The 25,946-nt window shown below is 42.9% G+C and overlaps 1 long non-coding RNA gene across 1 annotated transcript; it reads left to right on the plus strand.

Moving 5' to 3' along the window:
- The first annotated feature begins 263 nt into the window (after positions 1-263).
- On the plus strand, positions 264-22,741 carry LOC126336669 (uncharacterized). The gene is made up of 3 exons (XR_007564985.1): positions 264-434; positions 9,034-9,117; positions 22,371-22,741. It is a non-coding gene; the product is annotated as an uncharacterized LOC126336669 (long non-coding RNA).
- The last annotated feature ends 3,205 nt before the right edge of the window (positions 22,742-25,946 follow it).

Below are 25,946 nucleotides of genomic sequence, written 5' to 3' on the forward strand. Positions count from 1 at the left end.
TACCTTTAATTCTTGTCGGTATAATTTGTGACCAAGTAATTAATCACGTTAACTGTGTTTGTAATTTTATCGTATACTACATTCGTTTGTTTAAGAATATGAAAAGTTGCTTTCAAAGACTGCCTTTATGTAGCGTCTCTGACGTCATTGCTCAAAGCCGACGAGTGGAATCGGACACTAGAATTGACCCGATGTTGGGTCGCTGTTTCGAGTGCGGGTGACGCCTTGTGAAACGAGTGTCGCCCAACAACCACTAGTGATCCCATAGATTACCTACAATCAGATGTCAGAGATTTTAGGTTGTTGTTCACGTCACATTAAGTAAATTTCTCATAGGGGAGTTGTTTTGGAGAGCAATGCAGTGTGACGGGTGCAGTGTTGTGTGATGTAGAGAACTTTATTTCAACGAGAACTGTCAAGCGTACAGCATTTAAGTAAGTACACACACAGATCCTAAGGCTGTAGTAGAGAGTAGTTTTCGTGACAACAGCTGTAAAACAATCCTATAGAATAGAATGAAATCGGTCAGTAAGCAAATGTTTCAATGGTTTAAATGAATTGCAAATTAACTGCTAATTTGTCACATACCAAGCGCATCGTCGGTGTTCGCATTGTTTTCCGTGTGTGCTGCCTTTTGCAGTAGCATAGATAGACAGATCGATAGGGCAACTGGTGCTCGGTAATACGTTATGCTTATGCACATTTTTTAGTTGGTATAACTTTTTTTTTTTTACTTCTACAACAACCGTTTCGAATGAGTCCCATCTAGAGACCAAACACGAGCCTTTGTGTATTCGTCGTTTTTGAAGGAAGCAAAGCAAATTGTGCGCGAGATAATTGGAGATGTTGATCCCCATCATAATAACGCTTCACTATCTTTGTTTATTTGCAAATAAACAGAATAAACGGCCGGATAATCCCAAGACAGGTAAAGGCATTGATAAGCGTCTACTGCTATTGACCAACATAAATATGAATGACAATGGAATAGCATTGGTCGGAAATAGTCAAGCCAAGCGAGGGCTTATTGCTGTTTTTGCCATATTACATTTCATATTTAATTACCGCAGACAGAAGTTGCGAAGCTTATCTGCCTTGAGAATCACAATGGGTACTGTATGATATGCAGGACAGGAAGTGTGAGCATCACGACGTGCTAAGAGAATTGTGATCGAAAGTTACTGACGACGTAGGTGTGGGATACTAATCGTAGATTAGAAAAAAAGGCGCGCAATTGTGTGATCAAAATTATTGTATACATGACAAAATTTTACGAAAAGCAAGTTCAAGAAAATGGCGCAAAGTGCAAGCTCAGGTTTGTCAAAAAGATTTCTGGGAACTGTACTAACGTGAAATTTGGAACATCGTACTACGCGCATCCACGCTACGTAAGAAGTAATCTGTATGCAACTCATAATTTTTAGTTACGTGCCTGTATACCATGTGTGTAAAAGAACGTCATAAAATTTTCTCCATTGGAAATACGCAGCATTGACACCGTAATTCTCAACGTCAGTTGCGTCGATTGTGTTAGCTGGCTAGTGAAACGTAACATATAATTTGACTATTACGTCGACATTATAACGTTTTTCAGCCTCAATATTTCCTTACAGTTATTTTTGTTTACTGCTCGTATTCGACAACTTGCCGGGCAAGAGCGCCCATACAATGCGAGTTTACGGGAGGGGGGGAGGGGAGAGGGGTACAGCGGGGGTGTACAAAGTATTTATAATATTTTGAAAGACGAAAGGCGACATGTAAATAGCCACAATAAAGTTCCAGTTCCAACCCTGTTAAAAACCTGTCTAATGCTTTAAAATCATTTTCTTGGAAGAAACACACCCGACTGCACTAGCCTATATTTCTTCCTTACCCAGAGAGCTGCAAGGGGGGGGGGGGGGGGGGGGGGGTCGCGTCCCCCTTATCCCCGGGTATTGGCGCCCCTGTTGTCGAGCCTTAGATAGACACTTTTTGGATGTAGTTCGCATTAGTCCAAAGTTTGATGATGTGAAGGACCTCGTCAGATAATACATCGAGTATAGCTTTCATCGACCAAGAGAAGGTAAAATAAAGTAGTGTTAGTTTCTTGATTAGCGTAGCTGTGTTGAACATCCAACACAACTTTTTCAATTTTCTTAGTAAGGCTAAAACAAGGAGAAACAACACAGTCGCTCTCTTTATCATACGACCGGATGTGATAGCTAGAAATCTATGGACTGTTCATTTTATAACTACAGCTAACCATATGAGTAGCTTAGTCTACCCGAGTGTTAAACGTAGACACTCCTCCAGTGATCAACGCGACCTACCCCAGTTCTTCACGCAGGTGGTGAAATTCACCTAGTCTACTTCATTTGTTTGACTTAGGACTGACGCAGTACTCGCTTCGATTTTGCAGAATCCTTTCTCCAATGAGGTATGCTTTTTCTAGAAAGTACGGCTCATTGTTCAACTGTTAATCAAGCAGTTCACTTGCCTGGCCGCTGGCAATGTGTTGGATGTTTCTCGGCTTTAGTGGGGCAGTGAAGCGATCTACCAATTAGGCAGACCAACGCTTTGGACAAATAAGGTCCCATTGGACAGTCAGGCTTAACAACTGTTCTGCCCGGATCGGTGTTTTAGATCTGTCGGTCGTCGGTATTTTCACACCTGTTTATGTTGGGTTGCAACACTCGTACTGTTAACCTCGCTTTCTTCTTGCTATGCAAATACGTTCACTCTTTTCGCTGTGTTCTATGGTACCTTCATCTTTTTTATAGGTCATTTGCCTGCCAAGGCTATCAATTTAAGTTTGATTTAAGTTAGTTGCCATCTGATGTTTAGGTTGGTCGTCCACTGGAGACAGTTATGAAAACAAGAGATTGCAAGTCCAGTACAAATAGTTTTTTGAACCCATCCATTACTACTTGGCACTATTGCGATGCAGACTTCTCTGGTGCATGGACTTCTTTGTGCTGGAGATGTGAGGCCTGCATCGTGGTCCAGTGTCATAATTTCGAAGACCTTCTTTGATAAGGACTGTCGTCTGTTTTTGTTCTCATTTCTTGATATCTGTTGTATTAAGTATAATAAACATGTTTTCTTACTCTGTTTGTGTCCTCACTTTCTTGTGTTTTGTGCCATCATTATTGTGTCAGGTTAAAAAAAAATGGTTCAAATGGCTCTGAGCACTATGGGACTTAACATCTGAGGTCATCAGTCCCCTAGAACTACTTAAACGTAACTAACCTAAGGACATCACACACGTCCATGCCCGAAGCAGGATTCGAACCTGCGACCGTAGCAGTCACGCGGTTCCGGACTGAAGCACCTAGAACCGCTCGGCCACTGCGGCCCACAAATATTGTGTCAGAAAAGCATGCATTGCCATGGGATTTTCCATTATCTAGGTATACTCTATCTCTCCAGAAATTTTGTTAATGCTGTGCTGAAACACCCTATATAAATGTTATTAATACAGACCAATAGATCAGTGCATTTGTAAACCTAACCTGATTGAAGCAGTATACCGTTAGCTGCCACATTAGACTACTCTGATACATGCACACAAAATGTTTGAAACAAAAAGAAAACTGTCAAATGTTTACGCTCAGACTTCACCTGTCTGGTTGGGCACTGCCGCTGCCACCGACAGTGCCTCCCACTGCACTTACATACTGACTGAAAATGACTGTAGCCGGCACGGTAGCTCAGCGTGTTCGGTCAGATGGTTTGCTGCACTCTGTAATAAAAAACCTGAGTTAATGGATCAAGAACGAACTGGAACGGGTATCTTGCGACGTCCGCCCTGAGCAGATACAACGAACCAAAACGAACAAAATGAGATTTAAAAAAAAAAGCGGTTCTAGGCGCTACAGTCTGGAACCGCGAGACCGCTACGGTCGCAGGTTCGATCGTGCCTCGAGCATGGATGTGTGTGATGTCCTTATGTTAGCTAGGTTTAAGTAGTCCTAAGTTTAGGGGACTGATGACCTCAGATGTTAAGTCCCTTAGTGCTCAGAACCATTTGAATCATTGAATCGAACTATAAATACACTACTGGCCATTAAAATTGCTACACCACGAAGATGGCGTGCTACAGACGCGAAATTTAACCCACAGGAAGAAGATGCTGTGATATGCAAATGATTAGCTTTTCAGAGCATTCACACAATGTTGGAGCATGTGGTGACACCTACAATGTGCTGACATGAGGAAAGTTTCCAACCGATTTCTCATTCACAAACAGCAGTTGAGCGGCGTTGCCTGGTGAAACGTTGTTGTGATGCTTCGTGTAAGGAGGAGAAATGCGTACCATTACGTTTCCGACTTTGATAAAGGTCGGATTGTAGCCTATCGCGATTGCGGTTTATCGTATCGCGACACTGCTGCTTGCGTTGGTCGAGATCCAGTGACTGTTAGCAGAATATGGAATCGGTGGTTTCACAAGGGTAATACGGAACGCCGTGCGGGATCCCAACGGCCTCGTATCACTAGCAGTCTAGATGACAGGCATCTTATCCGCATGGCTGTAACGGATTGTGCAGCCGCGTCTCGATCCCTGAGTGAACAGATGGGGACGTTTGCAAGACAACAACCATCTGCACGAACAGTTCGACGACGTTTGCAGTAACATGGACTATCAGCTCGGAGACCGTGGTTTCGGTTACCCTTGACAGGAGAGCCTCCGATGGTGTACTCAACGTTGAATGTGGTGCATGAATGGCAAAACGTCATTTTTTCGGATGAATCCAGGTTCTGTTTACAGCATCATGGTCGCATCCGTGTTTCGCGACATCGTGGTGTACGCACATTGGAAGCGTGTATTCGTCGTCGCCATACTGACCTATCACCCGGCGTGATGGTATGGGGTGCCATTGATACACGTGTTGGTCACCTCTTGATAGCATTGACGGTACTTTTAACAGTGGACGTTACATTTCAGATGTGTTACGACCCGTGGCTCTACCCTTCATTCGATACCTGTGAAACCCTACATTTCAGCATGATAATGCATGACTGCATGTTGCAGGTCCTGTACGGACCTTTCTGGATACAGAAAATGCTTGACTGCTGGCCTGGCCAGCACATTCTCCACATCTCTCAGCAACTGAAAATGTTTGGTGAATGGTGGCTGAGCAACTGGCTCGTCACAATACACCACTTACTACTCGTGATGAACTGTGGTATCATGTTGAAGCTGCATGGACAGCTGTACATGTACACATCATCCAAGCTCTGTTTGACTTAATGTCCAGGCATATCAAGGCCATTATTATGGCCGGAGGTGGTTGTTTTGGGTGCTGATTTCTGAGGATGTATGCACCCAAACTGCTTGAAAATGTAATCACATGTCAGTTATAGTATAATATATTTGTCCAATGAATACCTGTTTATCGTCTGCATTTATTATTTGTGTAGCAATTTTAATGGCCAGTAGTGTATTACAGTTGCCTGATGGGTGGGGCTCAGGCTTGCACGCCATTGGTGACTTGGGACCCATCCGCTTATACGCAAAAATGCGTAATGTCATTGGCCCACAAGAGGGAGGGTAAGAGTCAGAGGGGAGGAAATTCTGTAAATAATGACATTTCCATAGTGCCGGATGCTGGCGTCAGCGATTCTGAGAAAGCTGATGCTGATGTTATCAGTTACAGGAATGCTGATCCTAATGTCAGTGATTTTCTGCCTAGAACCCACAGTGATCCTCTACTTATGCTGTCGATAGATGGAAGACTTTCTCTATCAGACTTGTCCTCACTAACCTGGAATTTATTACTATAGTTAAATTCTTTTATTTTGGCGGTTTGCGCATGTCCGCCCAGATGCGGGAGACTGCTGTGTTGCCAGTTGTACACACCAAGAGAAGCAGCGCCATAGTATAGTATAGTATAGTTCGCAAACTTACGTTTAGGGGGGAGCGCGTAGTTTATGAAGTAAAGCCACCACGGCCGCATTAACCCTTTCGCTGCTACAGAGACGTGCTCCCTGCATTCCGCGCTGTGCGCCATTTTGTCATCACTGCACTTCTCGCCTGTGCACACACATGGTGTTTAGACTGCTTTGACACACTTTATCATTAGATTTCACAAAAACTATTTGGCCCAAAAATTTGATTTTTAGAAATCTTCTTCACCGATACCTTCCACCCATAAATGACTTAATGTTGTTTCGATGTTTTAACGCAGTTATTGTGCAGCATTAAATGTAGTAAACCGTTGCACGAAATTTTGAAGAGTTTGCAGAGGTAAAAGTCCATAGCGTATACTTTCTGTATGGTCGATTTTAGTTGCCACTAGAAATTTCAAAAAATTTCCTTCAAACGAATAAAATTCATGAAGTAAGACACTGAAGACATTATTTTTTTTTAAAAAAATATTAAGCACCAAACAAGGTTTCATCTCAGAACCTCTTGCTTAGCAGCCAATTACTTTACCCATTACACTTCTGCAGCTCATCATTCAATAGAGCTTCGGAGGACTTTAAAATACACTCCTGGAAATGGAAAAAAGAACATATTGACACCGGTCTGTCAGACCCACCATACTTGCTCCGGACACTGCGAGAGGGATGTACAAGCAATGATCACACGCACGCCACAGCGGACACACCAGGAACCGCGGTGTTGGCCGTCGAATGGCGCTAGCTGCGCAGCATTTGTGCACCGCCGCCGTCAGTGTCAGCCAGTTTGCCGTGGCATACGGAGCTCCATCGCAGTCTTTAACACTGGTAGCATGCCGCGACAGCGTGGACGTGAACCGTATGTGCAGTTGACGGACTTTGAGCGAGGGCGTATAGTGGGCATGCGGGAGGCCCGGTGGACGTACCGCCGAATTGCTCAACACGTGGGGCGTGAGGTCTCCACAGTACATCGATGATGTCGCCAGTGGTCGGCGGAAGGTGCACGTGCCCGTCGACCTGGGACCGGACCGCAGCGACGCACGGATGCACGCCAAGACCTTAGGATCCTCCGCAGTGCCGTAGGGGACCGCACCGCCACTTCCCAGCAAATTAGGGACACTGTTGCTCCTGGGGTATCGGCGAGGACCTTTCGCAACCGTCTCCATGAAGCTGGGCTACGGTCCCGCACACCGTTAGGCCGTCTTCCGCTCACGCCCCAACATCGTGCAGCCCGCCTCCAGTGGTGTCGTGACAGGCGTGAATGGAGGGACGAATGGAGACGTGTCGTCTTCAGCGATGAGAGTCGCTTCTGCCTTGGTGCCAATGATGGTCGTATGCGTGTTTGGCACCGTGCAGGTGAGCGCCACAATCAGGACTGCATACGACCGAGGCACACAGGGCCAACACCTGGCATCATGGTTTGGGAAGCGATCTCCTACACTGGCCGTACACCGCTGGTGATCGTCGAGGGGACACTGAATAGTGCACGGTACATCCAAACCGTCATCGAACCCATCGTTCTACCATTCCTAGACCGGCAAGGGAACTTGCTGTTCCAACAGGACAATGCACGTCCGCATGTATCCCGTGCCACCCAACGTGCTCTAGAAGGTGTAAGTCAACTACCCTGGCCAGCAAGATCTCCGGATCTGTCCCCCATTGAGCATGTTTGGGACTGGATGAAGCATCGTCTCACGCGGTCTGCACGCGGTCTGAGGCGCCAGGTGGAAATGGCATGGCAAGCCGTTCCACAGGACTACATCCAGCATCTCTACGATCGTCTCCATGGGAGAATAGCAGCCTGCATTGCTGCGAAAGGTGGGTATACACTGTACTAGTGCCGACATTGTGCATGCTCTGTTTCCTGTGTCTATGTGCCTGTGGTTCTGTCAGTGTGATCATGTGATGTATCTGACCCCAGGAATGTGTCAATAAAGTTTCCCCTTCCTGGGACAATGAATTCACGGTGTTCTTATTTCAATTTCCAGGAGTGTATCACGCAAATTACCGACAAACACTGTTGGTATGATTATGAATTACGTTTCGTCGAAGTACAATAGGAAATAAACAATTACCGCTGTTCTTTATTGAGAAAAAGCGGTTAGAGTGAATTATACAAACGCCTTTCCTTGGTATCGCCTGAATTAGGAGGCTTGTAGGTTTAATTAATTGATAGAATTTGAAGCAATTGGTATAGAGAATGTTTTTTCCAAACTTTCTATAAATGAAAGTCTACTATCAAGACATTGCATTTGTTAAATTAATTTATTTATGACTGAACGTTTCTAAAACTGAAGACACTCGTCCGTGCTCGGCACTGCAGTCGAGCTCTGACAACGTCATTCTCTGTTCATTGGCTGACTGTGTTTTGTGACGTCAGATGCACAGAACCAACCTAAACTCGGCCGGCGTCGTAAATGACGCGCACTTTAGATCTACACCATTTACCAGCCATGACTGGACAGTGTGCCAAAATTACATTCTTTACCATATTACAAGTAGAAGTAATTTACAACAATTTTCTTGATATAGCAGGTAAGGATGATTACTTGCAACAAGAACATATCGCCATGCAGGATTAACTGAGCAGTCTAGGGTGCTGCAGTCATGGACTGTGCGACTGGTCCTGGCAGACGTTCGAGTCCTCCCTCGGGCATGGGTGTGTGTGTTTGTCCTTAGGATAATTTAGGTTAAGTTGTGTGTAAGTTTAGGGACTGATGACCTTAGCAGTTAAGTCCCACAAGATTTCACACACATTTGAACATTTGAACAATAACATATCAAGCAGATGAAATCAATATTATTCTATCCATTCATTAGAGTTGCTATTTAAATTTCTCTAACAGTGTGATGGGGGCTGTTTCAAGTCCTGTGCAATTTTCCTGCTGAACTACCCTAGCGGTAGACATTACACTTCTCGAGGCAGTGTGTTGAACACTTTTAGACCAACCATTGGATATTATCTTATGTTCCAAACAGTTGGTAGACTGAAATTTATACTTTGCTCTTGTTTCAGGTGTGATAATGGTGTGTATCTTGCCTCATGTCAATAGAAAGAAGCTTATCCAGAACTTTGAGAACTCAGAAAAAAATTAGGTAAGATTACAATGTGATGTTGACACGAATTGGATGTTCCATCTGTTCTGTCCTCAGGTTCGTGCCATGATACCCAGGCCTGCAGTCCTGCTTTGGCTGGCAGCGTTTTTTCTCTGCCTATGCTGGCTCCACTGTGCATCCGTAAGTACTTGACGTTTTACGTCAAATACTGCCGAAACAAGGCCCTGGGAGTAGACAACATTCCATTAGAACTACTGACAACCTTGGGAGAGCCAGTCCTGACAAATCTCTACCATCTGGTGAGCAAAATGTATGAGACAGGCGAAATACCCTCAGACTTCAAGAAGAATATAATAATTCCAATCACAGATAAAGCAGGTGTTGACAGATGTGAAAATTACCGAACTATCAGTTTAATAAGTCACAGCTGCAAAATACTAACGCAAATTCTTTACAGACGAATGGAAAAACTGGTAGAAGCCTACCTCGGGAAGATCAGTTTGGATTCTGTAGAATTGTTGGAACACGTGAGGCAATACTGACCCTACGCCTTATCTTAGAAGCTAGATTAAGAAAAGGCAAACCTACCTTTCTAGCATTTTTAGACTTAGAGAAAGCTTTTGACAGTGTTGACTGGAATAGTATCTTTAAATTCTGAAGGTGGCAGGGGTAAAATACAGGGAGCGACAGGCTACTTACAATTTGTACAGAAACCAGACAGCAGTTATGAGAGTCGAGGGACATGAAAGGGAAGCAGTGGTTGGGAAGGGAGTGAGACAGGGGTGTAGCCTCTCCCTGATGCCCTGATGTTATTAAAAGAAAAATTCGTAGTAGGTATTAAAATCCATGGGGGAGAAATAAAAACTTCGCCGATGGCACTGTAATTCTATCAGAGACAGCAAAGGACTTGGAAGAGCAGCTGAACCGAATGCACGGTATCTTTCAGGATATAAGATGAACATCAACAAAAGCAAAACGAGGATAATGAAATGTACTCGAGTTAACTCGGGTGATGATTAGGGAATTAGATTAGGAAATTAGACACTTAAAGTAGTACAGGAGTTTTGCTATTTGGGGAACAAAATAACTGATGATGGTCGAAGTAGAGAGGATATAAAATGTAGACTGGCAATGGCAAGGAAAGCGTTTCTGAAGAAGAGGAAATTGTTAACACTGAGTATACTTTTAAGTGTCAGGAAGTCGTTTCTGAAAGTATTTTAATGGAATGTAGCCATGTATGGAAGTGAAACGTGGACGATAAATAGTTTGGACAAGAAGAGAATAGAAGCTTTTGAAATGTGATGCTACAGAAGAATGCTGAAGATTAGATGGGTAGATCACATAACTAATGAGGAGGTATTGAATAGAATTGGGGAGAAGAGTTTGTGGCACAACTTGACTAGAAGAGGGGAACGGTTGGTAGGTCATGTTCTGAGGCATCAAGGGATCACCAATTTAGTATTGGAGGGCAGTGTGGAGGGTAAAAATCGTAGAGGGAGACCAAGAGATGAATACACTAAGCAGATTCAGAAGGATGTAGGCTGCAGTAGGTACTGGGAGATGAAGCAGCTTGCAGAAGATAGAGTAGCATGGAGAGCTGCATTAAACAAGTCTCAGGACTGAAGACCACAACAACAACAACTGTGCTGAAGTCACAGCGCGACCGACGACCAAGCAGTCTGGTCCATTTCCTCCCTTTTAAACCAACCATCCAACCTAGTTAAAGACTGAGTGTTAGAGAATGGGCTGCAGTGCAATTATAAGGTGTCGGAGTAAGTAAAAAAGTATCTGTACAACATTTTTCTAGCTTATCGCAACAGTGCGAAATTTTCAGTTACATCCTTTTTCAGCATCATCTCCCTGTTTCTCAATCCACTTGATTCAGCGTTACACATGCTTTCAAATATCCTCTCAAAAAGTTTTTTGGTTGAAGGTCATATGTTCTGTAAGGGAATCCCTCATAATGTTCTCAATAAATCACAGTTTGGTTTTCAGAAAAGTTGCTCGACTGCAAATGTCATTTACACGTTCATTCACCAAATTTTAGAATCATTAAATAACAAAATAATATGATGGAATATTTTCTGTGACTTACGTAAGGCTTCTAAGGGTAAACTACAACATTCTCCAAGATAAAGTGAGATTTTATGGAACTTAAGGTATACCCAACCAATGCATAATGTCATGTTTAAATAAAAGAATGCAGAGACTTGTACTTAATAATTCAACCAATTCTGGCTGTGGAGAACACAGTTATGGGGTTCCACAATTCTCAATCTTAGGTCCACTATTGTTTCTCGTATAATTATGTAAACGACCTTCTGTCTATTATGTAAGACACAGAATAAGCTCTTTCTGGGCGTGACACTAGTAGTGTAATCAATCAGAAATACGAGGGTATTTCAGAAAGTAAAGATACATCGTACGCCAGAGGAAGAGAAGGGTTTTGGCTACAAGTCGGCAACACTACTGTTGTCCTTGAACCGTTAGCTTTTCCCTCGCGGTCGTTCGGCAGTTGAACGTTGCTTCTGGTTGGAGTAGGTCGTGTTTAAAATGGCTGCGCCGATTCAGAATCCCGCCAAATGCTAAATGCGCTCCGTCATACGTTTTCTTCATGCAAAAGGTCAGCGACCATCGGATATTCAGAAAGAGATTGTTTCTGTTTATGGGAACATTATGAATCGACAAAATGTAACGAAAAGGTGTCGTCATTTCTCTGAAGGTAGGACCGATGTTAATGACAAACAAAGAACAGGTCAGCCATCTGTGATCTCTGATGCCCTTCTTCGGAGGAAGCAATTCGTGCGAATAGACATTGAAAGAATTGCATCACATCATACCGGACGTGTCAATGACAACTCTTTATGACGTTGTGACTGTCACATTAGGGTACAGGAAATAGTGTGCGCGCTGGGTTACAAAACTCTTAATGTAAGAACACAAAAACAAAAGGATGGGCTTTGCACTCGACTTCCTCACATGCTATGCTGAAGCAGGTGATGAGTTACTTGATTACATTGTGACAGGTGACGAGACGTGGGTTTACCACCATACACCTGAATCCAAGCAAAAATCAATGCAACGGCGCCATTCGAATTCACCAAAAGACAAGAAATTCAAAACGGCTTCTGTGTTTTGGGACAGACAAGGCATTCTTCTGTTGGAATTTATTCCTCCTGGAACGACAATTAATGCTGCTGCATACTGTCAGACTTTGAATCGTCTTGGAAAGGCAATTCAGAACAAACGCAGGGGAATGCTGACAAGTGGAGTCCGCTTGCTTCATGACAACGCTCGGCCTCACATAGCGCTCATAACCAAAGCACTACTCAAACAGTTCAAATGGGACATATTGGACCATCCGCCATACAGCCCGGACCTTGCGCCCACCGACTTCCATGTCTTCCATTACCTGAAGTCACATCTTGGTGGAAAATCATTCCACGACGATGAAGAGATCAAAGATGAAGTTGGCATGTGATTCCGACAACAGGCGGCAACCTTCTATGACTGTGGGATACAAAAGCTTGTGCACCGACTTAACAAATGTTTGGATAACGGGGGTGATTATGTCGAACAATAACAAATAATCCAGTTAATAAGAGGTAACTCACGTTTTCAAAATAAATGTTCTATTTAAGGACTGCGAGCCATTGTATCTTTACTTTTCGAAAAGCCCTCGTTCTACATGGAGCAACATAAAAAATGCTAAGTAATGCTCTTGAAAGTATTATTGAATGATTTTTAGCATTTAAAAAGTGCGGGTGTATACTGTTTTAATAAACTGGAAATAAGTCCACTACATAAACATGAGCTTATTTTGTCTACTCACATAAGAGAAGTGGACAGGAAATGGTGGGTAGGTATAGTCTGTAAACTGAAAAGCGAGTAGCGCTCGCAGTGGGGGAAGCTGCCTTTCCTGGAAGGACACCACAGCTGCCGTACAGCATGACGAAGAATCAATTTTCCCTGTAGCGGTTGTAGAACAGTGTGCAGAGATTTATATAGATTCCGCCCACAAGCGTTTCTTGCATTTGTATTATTAATTTCATCTGCGTTCCGTGTTAGTGTTAACGCTCACTTTTTTATGAAAGTAAACACCCCCCCCCCCCCCTCCCTTCCGGCCGTGTCTGTACACCACGTCGCCAGTGACTCAAATAAGGTGTGCTGTAGAGGGTTGGTATTAGAGCGTGGGGTCACCTACTAGGTGTTCCGTTTGCAGACCTATGAAAGAGGGCAGTGCATGAACTCAATACTGCGACCTACCTTCCCAAGCGCACTACACTCCATCCCGTCTACACCCTATTACACACCCCAAAACACAATTCCTCCCTTAGTACGGCTCTATGGCCATTAGACATGGGACATACATTTAATATTTCATAAATTTAGACAATATAGTCCGTGGGGCGCAGCGATGTGATGCTATACTTTGATCACAACAGCAGTCGATATTAGAGTAATATTTATTTATTGTTATGGGTTACGGATTATATGAAAGCCATCCTCAGATTTTTTGGAGCTACTATGGCTGATACTGGCGCGCCTCGTTTTTTCACGTGATATCACGATCGTACACCGTCAGTCGCCAGCACCAGCTATAGGGGGCCCAAAAAATCTGAGTTTGACTTTAACGTAAGCCGATATTGGTCACAATAAACAAATCTTGTTGCGATCTCGGCTGTTGTTGTAACCAAAGCATTTAATATTTATTCTTAAACTACTTCCTGTAATAGCAGACGGTAATTTTTTAATATTAAAACTTTATTTTCAATAATATGCGATTTTCCATCTCTGCAATGCACAAGCTATTAGTCCTACAAATATGAGTAGCACTTTTTTTGTAGGAATTTAGTATAGTTCAATTTTTTTACTGGGAAACATTTTTGGTAGAAGCGGTGGTTTTCGAGAGTAGTTTATCGAAAAATTCCATACAGGAGCGCCCTAAATTCTAGAACTTATGACAATGGTCTTCAGTGGAGTAAACTGTATGATATACATCCAAAACTTAATGATGTTCTGACCGCTGCATTTCCACTAAGTGTAATGGGGAGCACTACAGATTGAAGAAGTACCTCAGCAAACCATCACTATTAGTGCTTTCGCTGCCTGTCTGCTCATTTTCTCAATTCTTCTCAATATGTTCACCTTCTTCCATTCTTCTGTTTTAATGTTTTGAATGCAAAAACAGATTCTAACATTCTAAATTACAATGCCTCAAATCATCTAATCATAACAGTTAACAAGACATTTTGAACCAAAAACATGCATGTGCACTTGCATCTCTTTGCATCTGAAGAGAAAACACTTCTTGTTAACCTTTTCTTCAATTAACCATTAGGAAGCTGTTCAAATCTCCTGAAACACTGATATTCCTTTGCCACCAAAGATCGTTGTTCTTCCTTTACAATATGCTGCACATATCTCTAATTAATAAGTATTGTCATTTACACCAATTTGCTTCTAACCACATCATAGAAGAATGGAAGTATATTAAACCATTGAAGATTTATAAGCATTGAATTTGTTACCTTGAATCGTATCATGTAGCACAAATGAACTAATAAAAGCATTTTCACTAATACAATAAAGTTCAAAAGCCAAAGAGTACACAAATTTTTCAAAGACCAAATACTTTACCCTAGCTCAGATAATATTCTTCAAATCAATAAATGTCTTTCACTCATCATCATCAGTTTCGTGCTGTGTTAGTGGGTTCTTTGTGTCCCCATTTCCTGTAATTCATTACTTCCTTCTTAATGTTGCTCTATGTGCTGCCATTCATTAAATCATCCGGGGTCTGAAATCTCTTCCTACCTCAGTTCCTCCTTCCTTCCACTTATCCTTTCAAGACTGTTTTACAATCCCCTCCTTTTTTTTTAAAATTTATACCCAATCCACTGTCATTTCCTTCTTTTTACTAGATAAGATAATTGTCTTTGCTCTCCCACGCTTCTCAGAATCTCTTCATTTTTCACTCTATCCATCCCACCTATTCTTTCTATCCTCCACCATACGCAAATTCCTGAAGCATTCAGCCTTGCCCTATCTTTCTACCTCAGGTCCACATCTCAGCACCATACAGGGGGACATTACATACAAAACATTGATTAGCATTTTCCTCAAATCTTTGTCCATACTGCAGCAGAAAATTCTCCTTTTCTAATAAAATGCCACTTTTGCCATAGCCATTCTGGTTTTAATTTCTGCGCTGCTCTTCCAGTCGGTTTCTGTCCTACTTCTGAGGTATTTAGAGCTTTACACATATTCTAATACTTCTTTACTCAGCACTACCTTTACCTTTTTATTTCCTTCTCGTCCTGTTACTTTTATTTTCTGGTATTGATTTTCATTGCACAAATTTTTCATTTAGCATCAATGGTATCCACTGTATCTTGTAATTCTTTTTCACTTGTTGGCTACTGGAACCATGTTGCCTGCAAACCTCAAACACCCTGTTCTTCTTCCCAAAACTCGCAAGAGTCCTGTTGCATCTCTTGTGCCCGTATTCCGTCTAAAAGCAAATTGCTGTTCACTCAGATTCTCGTCCGTTGCCTTGCCCAGTTTTTTTTAAAATTTTTATTAAAGGCTCTTACCACAACTATGGCTGCATGTGAAATAAGGCTGATTGTTCCGAGCTCACTGTATCTCTTTGTTCCTTGTTTCTTTGGAATTGGAATCATTAGAAAGTCCTGTGGACATACACCGCTGTCATAGATTTTGTAACTGAACCTCAATATTTCTCGTACTTGTACACAACTCTTTCTTAAGTAGCCTACGGTGTTATTCGTGGTCCAAGCTATCTCCACACCAAATGTCATCGAAATCGGTTCAGCGGTATAAGCATGAGAACGTAACAGACAGAGTTACTTTCGCATGTATAATATTGGTGAGGATAAAATTTTAAATTACAAAATCTTCTTTTACATGATGCTATTTTGATGAAAGCCTACATGTTGCTCCAAGCTACGCTCAAGTCCCATGTGAAAATCCCACGAAAATTCGTGTAATTGTTTTGGCTATTAGCGTGTTCAGACAGATATGACGATTTTAGATAATCATGCTATCTTTTTTTCGATGATACGATTGTGATGAAATAAATCCCATACGTTGCCCCAACCTACACTCAAGTTACCTGTAAAAACTGTATCAAAATTGGTTGAAACATAGAAGAGGCAGACATGATGGTTCGACCCGTTTATCAGTATAGACATGGACATTTGTTTCAGTGTTTTGTGGCTGAAATAAACCGATTTTGCCACTGTCGTTTTGTTTGGTCTCCTACCGCATCAGTATAACCTTGCGCTGTGCAGATGGAAAACTCAGTTCAGTCATTGTTGCCATGGTGGCTTCTGCTTGGAGCACCGCACTAATTCACGCTATATTTGGTACAGATTGAGAGAACATTACAGTACACTACCGCACCATGATCGTAAGTACAGTTCCATTCTGTTCCAAAGATTCTGTGAATGAACATGTGTGGACTATTGTGACATACACTTTTAGCCAATGTGAATGAAGATAACTAAGATCAAGAAAAGCCCTCAATGCGTTTGAGGCTGCAGTCTAAAAACTGCAGCAATTTACAACAAATAACGACGATTGATAATTAGTAATTAAGTAACTAGTATCACATTTTATATTGTACGAGTTTCATCGAAAACTCAAATTTGTGTTCTAAGTAGTATATTTGTTCTGACAAAACAAAAAAGAATTAATCTTTGTTTAGTAATAAAAACTGAGATTTAAATTTAGTATTAAATATTAGATGATGTGTCAGAACTGCATTAGGAAACAATTAAAATTTTGTTTCAGTTTATTTTGGTAATTGATGCAGGATAACGAAATTTAAGGATTACATTCGTCTGGGTAAAATATTTAAGTGATTAACATTGAAAGGTAACAAGTTAATGTATGCCCAAGGTAAACCACTCCAAATGTAAAATGCATTGATAACCGATGTAACTGCCAGAGTATTGAATGCAGGCATGCAAACGTGAATGAATTGTGTTGTAAAGGTGCTGGATGGCTGTTTATGGATGGAGTTTCATGCATGTTGCCCTTGGATCAGTCAGTACAGGGGTGGTTAGTGCTGCTGCAGAAGACTCTGGAGTTGTCTGATGACGTCCCATATGTGCTCGACTGGAGACTGATCTAATGACCTAGCAGGCCAGGTCAATGTGTCGACAATCTGTAGAGCATGTTAGGTTACAATAGCGGTATGTGGGCGAATGTTATCCTGCTGGAAAACACTTCTGGAGTTCTTTTCATGAATAGCAGCACAGCAGTTGAACCACCAGATTGACGTACAAATTTGAGTCAAGGTGCGTAGGCAAATTAAGAGAGTGCTCTTCCTGTCATACGAAATAGCACTTCAGACCATAACTCCAAATGTAGGTACTGAGTTTCTAGCACACAGACAGGTTGTTTGCAGGTCCTCAGCTGGCCTCTTCTTCCAACTAACACACGGCCGTCAATGGCACCGATACCGAAGCAGCTTCCATAAAAAAAGAAAACCACACACACTGCCACTCCATTCTCTAATGAGGTCTCACTTGACACCACTGACGTCACAAATGCCAGTGATTTAGGGTCAGTGGAATGGACGCTGCAGGGCATCTGGCTCGGGTCTATTTTTAACGTAACCGATTTGTAACAGTTGTTGCTGCAGAAGCGTTACGATGTGCCAGAGCTATACGCCAAACACGATGGTCTTCCCTCTACATTGTGCCGTATGGCCGTCCGGAGACCAGTCTTCTTGCGAAACGTACATTCTCGTTACCATCATTGCTAACCTTCACGTACATTGTCAATGGTAGCTAGTGTATACATTCTGCGTGTCCACAAATTTTTAGATTCAGATAAATGTGAGAGTTTGAAATTAATAGCATCTGCTGTACAACAATTGTGCTTATCAAGAAATTTATGAAACTTCAGCCACTGGCAATAACAACATTAATAATACACTACTGGCCATTAAAATTGCTACACTACGAAGATGACGTGCTACAGACCAGAAATTTAACCGACAGGGAGAAGATGCTGTGATATGCAAATGATTAGCTTTTCAGAATATTCACACAAGGTTGGCGCCGGTGGCGACACCAATAACGTGCTGACATGATGAAAGTTTCCAACCGATTTCTCATACACAAACAGCAGTTGGCCGGCGTTACCTGGTGAAACGTTGTTGTGATGCCTCGTGTAAGGAGGAGAAAATCGTACCATCACGTTTCCGACTTTGATAAAGATCGGATTGTAGCCTAACGCGATTGCGGTTTATCGTATCGCGACATTGCTGCTCGCGTTGGTCGAGAACCAATGACTGTTAGCAGAATATGAAATCGGTGGGTTCAGGAGGCTAATACGGAACGCCTTGCCGCATCCCAACGGCCTCGTATCACTTCGTGCCGGATCCCAACGGCCTCGTATCACTAGCAGTCTAGGTGGCAAGCATCTTATCCGCATGGCTGTAACGGATCGTGCAACCACGTCTCGATCCCTGAGTCAACAGATGGGGACGTTTGCAAGACAACAACCATCTGTACGAACAGTTCGACGACGTTTGCAACAGCATGGACTATCAGTTCGGAGACCGTGGCTGCAGTTACCCTTGACCCTGCATCACAGACAGGAGCGCCTGCGATGGTGTACTCAACGACGAACCTGGGTACACGAATGGCAAAACGACATTTTTTCGGATGAATCCAGGCTCTGTTTACAGCATCATGATAGTCGCATCCGTGTTTGACGACATCGCGGTGAACGCACAATTGAAGCGTGCATTCGTCATCGCCATACTGGCGTATCACCCGGCTGACTGTGTTTTGTGACGTCAGATGCGCAGAACGAACCTAAACTCGGCCCCCGTCGTTGACGCGCACTTTAGATCTACACCATTTACCAGCCATGACTGGACAGTGTGCCAAAATTACATTCTTTACCATATGACATGTGGAAGTAATTTACAACAATTTTCTTGATATAGCAGGTAAGGATGATTACTTCCAACAAGAACATATCGCCATGCGGGATTAGCTGAGAAGTCTAGGGCGCTGCAGTCATGGACCGTGCGACTGGTCCTGGCAGACGTTCGAGTCCTCCCTCAAGCATGGGTGTGTGTGTTTGTCCTTAGGATAATTTAGGTTAAGTAGCGTGTAAGTTTAGGGACTGATGACCTTAGCAGTTAAGTCCCACAAGATTTCACACACATTTGAACATTTGAACAATAACATATGAAGCAGATGAAATCAATATTATTCTGTTGCTATTTAAATTTCTCTAACAGTGTGATGGGGGCTATTTCAAGTCCTGTGCAATTTTCCTGCTGAACTACCCTAGCGGCAGACATTACACTTATCGAGGCAATGTGTTGAACACTTTTAGACCAACCATTGGAAACTATCTTATGTTCCAAACAGTTGATAGACTGAAATTTATACTTTGCTCTTGTTTCAGGTGTCATAATGGTGTGTATCTTGCCTCATGTTAATAGAAAGAAGCTTATCCAGAATTTTGAGAATTCAGAAAAAAATTGGTTACACATCTCGGTCACTTCTTGTTCGCATTGACGGCACTTTGAGCGGTGGAAGTTACATTTCAGGTGTGTTATCAGCAGGATAATACGCAACCGCATGTTGCAGGTCCTGTACGGGCCTTTCTGGATACAGAAAATGTTCGACTGCTGCCTTGGCCAGCACATTCTCCAGATCTCTCACCAGCTGAAAACGTCTGGTCAATGGTGACCGAGCAACTGGCTCGTCACAATACGCCAGTCACTACTCTTGATGAACTGTGGTATCGTGTTGAAGCTGCATGGGCAGCTGTACCTGTACACGCCATCCAAGCTCTGTTTGACTGAATGCCCAAGCGTATCAATGCCGTTATTACGGCCAGAGGTGGTTGTTCTGGGTACTGATTTCTGAGGATCTGTGCACCCAAATTGAGTGAAAATGTAATCTCATGTCAGTTCTAGTATATTATATGTGCCCATTGAATACCCGTTTATCATCTGCATTTCTTCTTAGTGTAGCAATTTTGATGATCAGTAGTGTAATAACAACAATTACAATAATAATAATAATAATATGCATAATTTATCTGACAAACGAAGGAATTGTTTTTGTGGAATTTCGTTGTTTTGTACATAATTAAATACAGTTTAGGGCAATAACGAAATAATGTGTAAGCTTTCAGAACGCTCCATTTCGCAATTTTGTGTAAGCGGGAGTTTTCGTGCTTTTCCATTTTTCGGACAATTGTACAAGTTCTCTAACAGGTGTCTTAGTTCACGAATTTACTTGTGGGCTGAAAATGGCATATTCTTAAGCTTCACCCAAGGCAACAACTTGTTATCACTGTAAACTTCCTTCTTAAATGTTCGCTTGTAGTCACGCTTATTTGATTTCGTCACTCTCTCAATCAAAGATTCTGCTCTCGGAGGCCCTAGGTTCTTAGGGGCTAACTTTTCCTGGTAATTTACTTTTCTCTTCTCTGAATGGCATTTTCAATGTGCAGCGGACTGTGCGCTGATACGAAACTTCTGGTAGGATAAAGCTGTGTGCCAGACCGAGACTTGAACTCGGGACTGTACCACACCGAGACTCGAACTACGGACCTTTGCCCTTTGAAGGCAAGTGCTCCAGCGACTGAGCTACCCAGGCACGTCCCACGTCCCTTTCTCTCGGCTTTACTTTTCTGGTAAAATATAAAATATGTTCAACATAGTTCATGTTTACACTGCACACGAAAGCCGATTCGTGCACAGTAAACAACCAACTTCACATAGAATGTGCCATTTGTGGAAATAACGGCCTTGATACGCCTGGGCATTCAGTAAAACAGAGCTTGGATGGCGTGTACAGGTACAGCTGCCCATGCCGCTTCAACACGATACTAAAAAAAGGTTCAAATGGCTCTGAGCACTATGGGACTCAACTACTCTGGTCATTAGTCCCCTAGAACTTAGAACTACTTAAACCTAACTAACCTAAGGACATCACACACATCCATGCCCGAGGCAGGATTCGAACCCGCGACCGTAGCAGTCGCACGGTTCCGGACTGCGCGCCTAGAACCGCGAGACCACCGCGGCCGGCTCAACACGATACCACAGTTCATCAAGAGTCGTGACTGGCGTATTGTGACGAGCCAGTTGCTCGGCCACCATTGACCAGACGTTTTCAATTGGTGAGAGATCTGGAGAATGTGCTGACCATGGCAGCAGTCAAACATTTTCTGTGTCCAGAAAGGCCCGTACGGGATCTGCAACATGCGGTCGCGCATTACCCTGCTGAAATGTAGGGTTTCGCAGGGATCGAATGAAGGGTAGGGCCACGGGTCGTAACACATCTGAAATGTAACGTCCACTGCTCAAAGTGCCGTCAATGCGAACAAGAAGTGTCCGAGACGTGTATCCAATGGCACCATGTACCATCACGCCGGGTGATACGCCAGTATGGCAATGAATACACGCTTCCAATGTGCGTTCACCGCGATGTCGTCAAACACGGATGCGACCATCATGATGCTGTAAACAGAACCTGGATTCATGCGAAAAATTACATTTTGCCATTCGTCCACCCAGGTTCGTCGATGAGTACACCATTGCAGGCGCTCCTGCCTGTTATGCAGCGTCAAGGGTAACTGCAGCCACGGGCTCCGAGCTGATAGTCCATGCTGCTGCAAACGTCGTCGAACTGTTCGTGCAGATGGTTGTTGTCTTGCAAACGTCCCCATCTGTTGACTCAGGGATCGAGACGTGGCTGCACGATCCGTTACAGCCATACGGATAAGATGCCTGTAATCTAGACTGCTAGTGATACGAGGCCGTTGGGATCCGGCAAGGCGTTCCGTATTACTCTCCTGAACCCACCGATTTCATATTCTGCTAACAGTCATTGGATCTCGACCAACGCGAGCAGAAATGTCGCGATACGATAAACCGCAATCGCGATAGGTCTACAATCCGACAGTTATCAAACTCGGAAACGTGATGGTGTGCATCTCCTCCTTACACGATGCATTACAACAACGTTTCACCAGGCAAAGCCGGTCAACTGCTGTTTGTGTATGAGAAATTGGCTGAAAACTTTCCTCATGTCAGCACGTTGTAGGTGTCGCCACCGGCGGCAACCTTGTGTGAATGCTCTGAAAAGCTAATCATTTGCGTATCACAGCATCTTCTTCCTGTCGATTAAATTTCGCGACTGTGGCACGTCATCTTCGTGGTGTAGCAATTTTAATGGTCAGTAGTGTATTTGTCGTTTTTATCTCCCACCTCCTCCCCTACTCCCCTTCTTTGTCTTCCCTAGTTGTGACGCATATTGTTTGGTACATAGGACTCTACTCGGTCCAAGGATGGACAAGAAAACAAAATCGAGTTCCCGTCATTTCACGCGAAGTTCAAACCTGAGATCAACTGTATGTTGCAGGCCAAAACGCCACCAGGCAAGAACAGCCGAAGCAGCCGTGGCTCCGCCGGCAACGATGATGAAGAACAGCTACTGCGCAGCCTCGAGGACCTGTTCCGCCTCATGACCAGGCTGCTGGAGCGATAGGGCCGGCATTCTCCGCCTGCACCGTCAAACACTTATAAATTACTGTAGCAAATGGAAAGGTCGCTGCTCTTTGCTTTCTAATCCATATTTCACCATTACGACACACTGCTCATTTAGCAAGTACTGCAAGTCGATGTTATAACAATCTGGGTTCAGTATAAGAAGATACAGCAGTAAGTTTTAAATTAGTCTTTCTTGAAGTTGGTCTTCCATATCTTGATAGTTGCGTGGTAGCGGTCAACATATTTCAGTGCATCAATATATTTTTGTACAGGATGCTCCAACAAAGCTGAGTTGACAAATACCCTCACATAATGTGTGTTTTATTTTTATTCTAGTCGTAACATATTAATTAGGAAATGTATTTGGGAAACATAGGGTCTAGTGTGCAGTATCCCACTTCGATCCATTGACAGTGGCGATAGGTCAGACTTTTTACAGGTGATGCACTAATCTGCAATAAAGTACGAGGGGAGTTCAATAAGTAATGTCCCACATTAAATTAAAAGGGTCGTTCAATAAGTAATACTCCACATTTTTTTTAAAGTTACATTACTAACATAGACGAATGTCGTTTATTTATTTTATTTATTTATTTATTTACTGTTCCGTGGGACCAAATTAAGGAGAAATCTCCATGGTCATGGAACGAGTCAATACATGAAATTATAACACGATAGTAGAAATAGATAAAATTAAATATAAGTAACATATTCAGACGACAATTCATAAGTTTAAATAAAGAAAATCAACAATGTAACACTGGAATTTGCTTAATTTTTCAGCTCTTCCAGGAGCTCCTCGACAGAATAGAAGGAGTGAGCCATGAGGAAACTCTTCAGTTTAGACTTAAAAGTGTTTGGGCTACTGCTAAGATTTTTGAGTTCTTGTGGTAGCTTATTGAAAATGGATGCCGCAGAATACTGCACTCATTTCAGCACAAGAGTCAAGGAAGTGCATTCCACATGCAGATTTGATTTCTGCCTAGTATTAATTGAGTAAAAGCTGCTAACTCTTGGGAATAAGCTAATATTGCTAACAACAAACGACAATAAAGAATTCCCAGACTATTGAATAGGGGTCGACAAGAGGTTCTCGAACTTACACCACACGTAGCTCGAAGAGCCCGTTATTGAGCCAAAAATACCCTTTTTGAATCATAAGAATTACCCCAAAAAATAATACCATATGACATAAGCGTATTCTTGTGTTAGTCTGTGTTATTCCATTTGCTCACTCGTTACTCGTATTACTCTGGTTAATTTAATGTCACGGATCGCTACAGGGGACGTAAGCTGGGTGCACCTTTTTGCGCCGGAAACATAAAAGCAGTCCTTCGAGCGGCATTATCCTCATTCACCACAAAAGAGGGAATTCAGGACAACCCCCTCTGGCGGAGCCGGCCGCACTGACGGAGCGGTTCTAGGCGCTTCAGTCCGGAACCGCGGTGCTGCTACGGTCGCAGCTTCGAGTGGATGTGTGTGATGTCCTTAGGTTAGTTAGGTTTAAGTAGTTCTAAGTCTAGGGGACTGAAGACCTCAGATGTTAAGTCCCATAGTGCTTGGAGCCATTTTGAACCCCTCTGCCGGAACAGTCATGGTGAGAGTCTTCTGAGATTGTGGGATTCTCGTGGAAGAGGGTTAACCATCAATTCAGCGGCATATGTGAAGAGTCTGAATAAACTCAAGAACCGTTTCCGACATGTTCGATCGGACAAGAATCCAGCAAAAATCTTGCTCCAACACGATAATGCACGTCCACACTCGTCTGAGAACACAGGATCGCGTCGTCAAATTGGGTTGGACATCATTGCCTCACCCACCTACGGTCCAGACGTGGCACCCTCGGACTTCCATTTCTTTGGGCCGCTTAAAGATTCTCTACGGAGAACACGCTTTGAGGATGACGAGATTGTCAGTCATGCAGTGAAAACATGGCTACGCCTACAGGACAAGAGCTTTTACCAGCAGGTAATACATGCTTTTCCACGGCCAAGAGATGGAGACTACGTAGAAAAATAGGAGATGGACAAGGCGTGTTGATGTATATTGTCATCAAATTCGGACTCTCTACAATAAATATGTTCCGAGAAAAAAATTGTGGAGCATTACTTATTGAACAACCCTCGTACATTAAAGTACTGTCTGAAAAAAGCTTCACAGAGACGCAGTTATATATTCATAAGATTTCAAACTGCTACAGAGGTATGCAGCTTCCTTTAAATGATGAGAAAAAAAAATTCTGCAGTTGATACAATGGAAAAAATGTAGTATCCTATGAATACAATATTACTAAGTCACAACTGGAACCAGTCAACTCACGAAAATACCAGGATTTGATAATTTTTGAGGATACGAAATGGAATGATTAGGCTTTGTCATAGTTAAAGCCGGTGGCAGATTTCAGCTCAGTGTTAGGAGGCTGAAAAAAGGAATGTATACGTTACATTTCAGATGTGTTACGACCCGTGGCTCTACCCTTCATTCGATCCCTGCAAAACCCTACATTTCACCAGGATAATGCACGACGTCATGTTGCAGGTCCTGTACGGGCCTTTCTGGATACAGAAAATGTTCGACTGCTGCACTGGCCAGCACATTCTCCAGATCTCTTCTAAACATTCATGGTGGTGTCTGTTTGTATTATATCGTGTCTCCCTACCACTTTCGCGCAACGATGCTCTGAGCGTGTTTTTTTTTTAGGGAATTAACTAGTTTGAACCTGGGACCTGTTGCTGGTAAGGAGACGCCAGACCATTTGCTCACTCGTTACTCGTATTACTCTGGTTAATTTAATGTCACGATTTATTCGGAGCTATGTGACATGCTACTAGATTTGCTTATTATGTCAGGGTTTTCATGGAAGGTGTTGGATTTGCCTGACACCTTACACTCTCACCAATTGAAAACGTCTGGTCAATGGTGGCCGAGCAACTGGCTCGTCAGAATACACCAGTCACTACTCTTTATGCACTGTGGTATCGTGTTGAAGCTGCATGGGCAGCTGTACCTGTACACGCCATCCAAGCTCTGTTTGACTGAATGCCCAGGCGTATCAAGGCCGTTATTACAGCCAGAGGTGGTTATTCTGCGTACTGATTTCTCAGGTTCTATGCACCCAAATTGCGTGAAAATGTAATCACATTCCAGTTCTAGTATAATAGATTTGTCCAATGAATACCCATTCATCATCTGCTTTTCTTCTTGGTGTACCAATTTTAATGGCAAGTAGTGTATCTTAGACTTTGTAGCTACAAGTAGGTTGAACCTTATCGACGATGTGAGGACCTTATCGACGATGTCATTATAGAAACGAGCGTTAGCGATCATAATGTCATTATAGCAACTACGATTACGAAAGTTAATAAATCAGCCAGAAGGCTAGGATGTTTCTGCTACATAGAGCAGATAAGCAGTTATTAGCATCTCATTTAGACAGTGAACTGGCATC

Source organism: Schistocerca gregaria, chromosome 1, assembly GCF_023897955.1.
Source record: "Schistocerca gregaria isolate iqSchGreg1 chromosome 1, iqSchGreg1.2, whole genome shotgun sequence".
NCBI lineage: Eukaryota > Metazoa > Arthropoda > Insecta > Orthoptera > Acrididae > Schistocerca > Schistocerca gregaria.